This window comes from Triticum dicoccoides, chromosome 7B, assembly GCF_002162155.2.
Source record: "Triticum dicoccoides isolate Atlit2015 ecotype Zavitan chromosome 7B, WEW_v2.0, whole genome shotgun sequence".
In the NCBI taxonomy this organism is placed as follows: Eukaryota; Viridiplantae; Streptophyta; class Magnoliopsida; order Poales; family Poaceae; genus Triticum; species Triticum dicoccoides.
The window spans coordinates 552456633-552463519 of record NC_041393.1 but is presented as its reverse complement, the minus strand read 5'-3'; positions in this window follow the sequence as shown (position 1 = coordinate 552463519).

The window sequence follows — 6887 nt, the reverse complement described above, 5'->3', positions numbered from 1 at the left end:
CCCCCCCATCAGCATGGACAAGGGCTTTATAGAGCCTGTCTTCACCAGTAATGTAAGTTTGTCCTTCTCAAGCCTTCAAACTTTGTTGTGTATATTTGGTTAGGCATGACTGCAACAGTTGTTTATTTTTGGTGTTTGCATCAAATTGCATGTTTAAAGTTTATTATGTAGTTCATAAACAAAAGTTTGTCCTTCTCAATTTAAGTTTTCAGTTGTACAACCAAGTTCCTTCTTCATACCATGTAAATTAAACTATACAGACCAAGTGATCTTCTTTTGCACTGCATGTATGCTTCTGTTCTTCATCCGTAATCCAGTGGTGTGGTGAACCTACCCACTACAGCACAATGTCATATTCTGCAATGTCTTAACTATGAACAATGTCATATCATTCTACAATTATTTAAACCGTCTCTTTATTTGCCAATCTGAAATGGGATAAATTGATAGCACACTAACCATTAATACTTATGAGTTCTTGATCTGTAATCCAGTGGTGTTGTGAAGCTTCCAACTCCTTCACAATGTCATTTCCTGCCATGTCTTGACCTGAACAATACCATATTGTGTTAATGCAATTTTAAACTATGTCACTTTATCAGTAAGAAATGTGATGAATTGTCAGCACTAATACTTTTATGTGCAAAATCTGTCATCTGTCTGCTTGTTTATATTTCAGATTGAGGAAGATATAAGTGTTGAACAAGCACAGTCTCATCATCTTGCTCAGCTGCTTGCGCTGCAGCTCCCCAGCAGGGCTAACCTTTCTTGAACTCTATTGAAGTGATGTCGGTTTTGTATATTATTTTGTCGGCGTGTTTATTTGCACTGGTGACGATCTTTGATGCCCAGTGTATGTAATCTGTTGTCTGCTTGTGCTTTATTATCATAGTGTCGAACTTTGATGCCCAGTGGATGTAATATGCCATAATTTCTTTATTGTATAGTCTAGGTTTTTTCTTATTCACGATGCTGCAGTTATTTTACTGTATATATATCCTGTCTTCGCAGTAAACCGGCCAAACCGTAAAATTACGGTACATAATCGAGTCGTCATGCAATCACGATGTATGATCCGCATCATGGGCCCCGTCAAACTAGCCCACTAGTAGATTCGGGCCTTTAATAGGCCGAGTAACCCCCGGCCCTCTTTTCGCAAGAAAACTCAATGGGCTTTTAGGAGGCTGAGAAGTAGGCTGGACCTGAAACGTGCCTAATAGCTCACGGGCCGGCAGCAGCCCAAAATGGACCCCGGCCCATGATTGTGCGAATCAATTCATGGGCTTTTAACAGGCCAAAGTTGTCTCGGTCCTTGTTTGGCCCAATCAGATATCGGCTGCGAGGAGGCCGGATGCAAACCGGGCCGTAGTTAGGCCCAACTATATGACGGGCTTTTAACAGGCTGAAATTAATATAGGGCCGAAATGTTAAATGGGCCCTTAACAGGCCGAAACTAATATCAAGCCGAATCACTAAATGGGCCTTTAGCAAGTGGGCCCAAAAGCATAGCGTCCAGTCAACGGGCCGAATCTGATATGGGCCATAATTGAGCCCAAAGCCTCTTAAAGGGCCGGACCTGATCTGGGCCGTGATTTGGCCCAAAAAGTGGGAGGCTTTTAACGGGCCGGATCTTATATGGGCCATTATTAGGCCCGGAACGTGGCAGGCCATTAATGGACCGGATCAAATATGGACCAGCATTTGGCCCAAAACATGGCAGCCAGTTAATGGGCCGGCCTACTAGGGTCCTCAAATCGTGTGGGCCTACAGCTGGGCCGGCCCATTAATGTCGGCGAAATCTCGTGGGCCTTTAGCTGGGCCGGCCCATTATTGATCCGCAAGAATTTTGTGGGCCTTTACCTAGGCCGGCCCATTATGGCACACAAAAATCTTGTGGGCCTTTACTGGGCCGGCCTAATATGGCCCGTGAAATCTTGTGGGCCTTTAGCTGGGCCAGCCCATTATAGTCCGCAAAATCTCGTGGGCCTTTAACTGGGCTGGCCCATTATGATCCGCAAAATCTTGTGGGCCTTTAGTTGGGCCGGCCCATTTAAACTTGATGGGTCGTGCCACGTGTCGACGTATCATAGGCGCCTTCTGTCCAATGAGTGGATGACATCTGTCCCAACGATGACCGACACGTGTTTCCTCAAGCCAGTGATGATTTTACATGTGGAAATTTCCCATTGGTCTGGGCTATTAACGGGTTATCGGATCCAAAATCCGACCTGATAGCTTAACGGTGTTCCGTTACGGTGGATGCCACGTGTCGGTCACCCTTGACGAAAGCACTTCTATGACGCGTGATTTATCATCATGGAAGTGGACACTTCCATGATGATAATTTTGGTAATGTCATGGAACACTTCTACGACAGCACAGGTATAACTATCTTAATTCTGTCATAAATTTGTCATGGATGTACATGCATGACAAAAAACGCGACCTACTGTGACAAACACGTATCATCATGGAAGTGTATTTTTTTGTAGTGACAACATGTGGAAGTTATCCCTACCTGTCAAAATTATGCATAGACAAGGGCCAAGCCAACGGTGAACCACTGGAGCAGGGAGAGGGTACTTGCAACACCACACCCTCTCTGCAACAACTTTTCAGATAAATCGCTAAGTGATCACATCTCTACCACGGGTCACTGGCAGATGGCTAGCGAGCGGCACTATGACATGATCAAATTAAGGAGTGTTTGGATCTCTTGCTAAAAATCAATGCCATCCCACTCAAGCTATAACTCATATAGCTAAGAATGTACAACACAATGTGTATATCCTACAAAAAACAATATTTTGTTCTGAAAGTCATCCTTATTGGCAAACAGGGCAACCAAATAACGTTTTGCTTATCGAGGAGCAGCTCAAGAACGGACTAACGTATACAGAATAGGAAAGATGTGATTCCACACGCGACAACTATGCAAATTCACTTTCCATAAGAAAAACTACACTAATCAACGTGCTTTCTAAATTATATTGTGGTGCATTTTTTTGACGAAACATCGTTAAGAGGGCAGGGTTCACCTATGGTTTCATAAAGAAGAATAGAGTTAGCTTGATTTATACGAAAAACCAGCCTGAAAAGCACACACGGCACGGTTGATTAGGGGACCACATTGCAAAGACCATACAAAAGGAACAACAAAGCCCATGCAGCCAACTCGAACCCCCACCGCCAATAAGACCACAACATGGGAAGGAGTTGGAGAGCTCTTCGAAGGTGATTTCAAAAATGAAATTGACGCTCATGGGCATCATCTCCGCCGGCATCTACCCCCGTCGAGGACTAAAGCTCACCCAGAGCCGCCTACGACTGCCCCCTAAACCTCAGGCAAAAGGTTTGCCACACCAACTGCCCACCACGTTAGCCAACAATCCGACGAACCATGACCTAGTGAAAAGGAGGAACGCTTAGAAAAGTACACAAAAGGAAACGGGTGCCACCATGCCATCATTTTCTGTATCCATCGGTCCCCATTCAAAAAAGGCTTTCACCTAGAGCCCTGATTCGCTCAACTACCTGAGCCCTAGGGAAGGGGCCCAACCACTACCAATAAGCGAGTCGGGGCACCCGCGATGCATCGACAATAGCTAATCATGGCCGCCAAAACAGGGGTCGTTGATAGCCGCAAATAACCACGGAGGTGAGCAGATGCTGATGCATGGCACCACCACAGCTGGATCCACACAGACACCATGAACATCGACGCGCCGTAGCCGCCACGAGCCCGGGTGTGGACCACCTATACCCAGATTAGACTTGCCACCACCATTGTGCTCCGCACCACCGCACCCACTACGTACCTCTACGCCTTGTTGTAGGGTTTATTAGATTTTGTCATGTTCGCGCATCTCTTTTTGTCTATTTTTGCTAGGATTTCACCATGGAGGTACTCTAAGGTATAAAGAGAGAATACCAGGAATATGATGTAAAAATCATGATAAATCTCATGATAGAAAACTACCATAAAAGGGAGAAAGAAATTGGAGAAGAAACCAGTTGCCACGAAGGCTCCAGAGCAAATGACGACATATGGTATGAATGCGCACGCTCATACCAGCCACGGCCGCACCCCTATGGTCTGGTAATTCTACTCTTCGCGATTAAATCAAGGATCAGACGCCCATAGCCACCAGAAACCTTTACAGAACGAACAACCTTAGCCTCTGGCATCAACCATCTCCATCACCATCACCATCACCATCACCTAGTACAAGGAGACTCTGGCATCAACCATCTCCATCACCATCTTCAACGTCATCCCACCTCAATTCCATAAAAATACCGAACCCTAGAGGATTCATATGTGTGTTACTTGAATCTGTTATTCACGTTTTCCATCAACATTCATATGATTCTTGCTATGTCCATGTCTGAGTAATCCCCTTAGTGCTCAAGGATATGGATGAACACTAGTTTGTACATGTGTTAAATGTTTATAGAGTTATGATATCCTCATTTGAATGTTTGATTTAATAGCCGCCGTGAATGTTTTGAAGGGCCCCACTCAACATTTCGGCCTTGATTTAATAGAAAAACGAATTATTTGAGCCCACCAAGCACCACACAAGTCTTTTGCCTCTTAGATATGTGCGCACACGACAAACATTGTGAAACCAAGTTACAAAGGTATAAGATGAGAAACACAGACGATGGTTCTGGTTGTTTGGGGGGCTTTGTTGTTGCTCCTTATAGCACCCTTATATCTTGTCGTCGTTTGTCATTGTCGCCTCGTCCTTCCTAAAAGGATGAGACAATCATTTACAAGGTCCCAAAACAAAGTGGTACGGTAGTTAGTGGTAATATAATTACGGTAAGCTTAATATACTACTAGTAGTGATCTAAAAGGTTTTATATTACTTTATAGAGGGAGTACTTATCTACACTATGTAGGTCCAGACATAGATGCATGGTTGCAGGCAATCATGTTGAGAGTTACCACTTAGTATAATTGTGCATCATTCCTTGCTCGGTTATAAATAGCAGGCACTAGGTGTCTACATGTCATGTAACTATGCAAGCGCGAGGGATATAGCTCGGCTAAGTCTAGAATCGAATACATCCTTGGTTTTTCTCTTCTGAAACTACATCAAGGAAAGAGTGGATGAACAACACATGGTATCTATCCCTCAGGGTGGCACTGCGTGGTTCACTCGGAATTGGAGGGATCTGGATTAACTTCAATCTCAACCCGAGCAGCTCGCCGCAAAGAGTCATGAGCACACTCCTGGTGAACATGTTAGATCCATTCCTTCCCGGCCGCCGCGACTGCAGTAAATACCTCATCCCTGATATATCTCCATTAGACTCACTCCTACATCTCATGCCTGATTCATCTTGGCCAGCTGGAGCAATGACTAGAAGACATGGCGGAGGGCCCTCTAATTGGACCGGTCCCACCCTTCCGCTCTAGCACCAGCTGTACGGATTGACATTGTGGAGCCAAAACAAAAAGGCATGGCGTGGAAGGGGCAACTGCGGGGAGCTATCTATGTTTTTTGTTTTTCCAAAAATATATAGTACAAAAAGGTCATTCCCAAGGGAGAATAAGATGTTTTGTAAATATTTGTACATGGTAATTTCGTTGTCTACGAAACATGTCACTTCCCTCAAATCTCTTTAACTACCCTTAAAGGATCAAGTTGAGGAGCTATAGCCCTTCTAGACCTACCTGCAAATTCTATAACTCAAATATATTAAAGAGGTTTGTCCTCAAATTCACCAAATTCTGCTCAAATTTGAGTAGTAATGCAGCCTCCTCAGTTTTTCCTCAAATCTCAAACATGACCTCATTCGTCTCCTGCAACTACTCCCTGGTGGCATATCCAACTTCCTCCTCGACTACGCCTCCCATCCCAACCCCTTACCACTTCTCCCGTTGTCGTAAACTCAGCACCCTAGTCCATCGTCATCTCTGGTGAAGTGCCACCACTAGCAAAATTGCTTATAAGTGGAAACTAACGACTAGCAGGTTGTCATATATATGCACCACTAGTAATCTAGACAATTATCAGTGGCGGGCGCAATTAATTTCCCACCACTAGTATCAAAGTACCAGTGGTGGGTGACCCATAGCACCGGTCACTGGTAACCTATTCCCAGCTTAGCTGTCGGCCAAACTTACCAATGACGGGTGCAACACAACACCTTCCACAGGTAATCAGATACATGTGTCAAGTGTCATAACACACCCAAGACATACAATCTTGGCCGTGGGTTGAAACTACCTATGGCGGGGTAATTGTGTCTGCCAACTATTAGTAGATTTTTCGGCATTTATTCTCTTGGTTTATGTGTTTAGGTTATTTTAGGGTTGATGGTTTTATGGTATTGCATGAAAATTGTTTAAACTTTTCAGACTTCATTTGCTATATTTTAGGCATTTTTCAAAAATAATTGTATCTCATGAGATATAATTCATTTCACCTGCATATCCAGTTACAAATTTCCAAAAATTGGAAGAAAGATAATAAGAAAGGTAGTTAGCATACATTTAGATCTTATGAAAAAAGTTTGGTATTTTCAAACATGTAGATGAGAATATTCGAACATAAACTTAATTTTATGTGAATGTTTTTTTAATTTACAAAAGAAAAATAATCTTATCTTAAAACTTCAAAAAGACATTTGCAGGTTTCATTATATGACATGTAGAGTATATGGTTGAAGTTTATATTTTTTTTGTAACATATTATGATGTAGGTTGCTGAGAAACTGCAGACTGCCTTGAGGCACGCCCGCCGCATATCGAGTTAAAGAATATGCAGTTGTTTCTTGCATAAACTATCTAATTACACACTAAAGAACTTTATGAGATTTTCTGCACCAATTTTTTTGGCATCTTTTAACATCTGTGTAGTTCAAATTTGAAT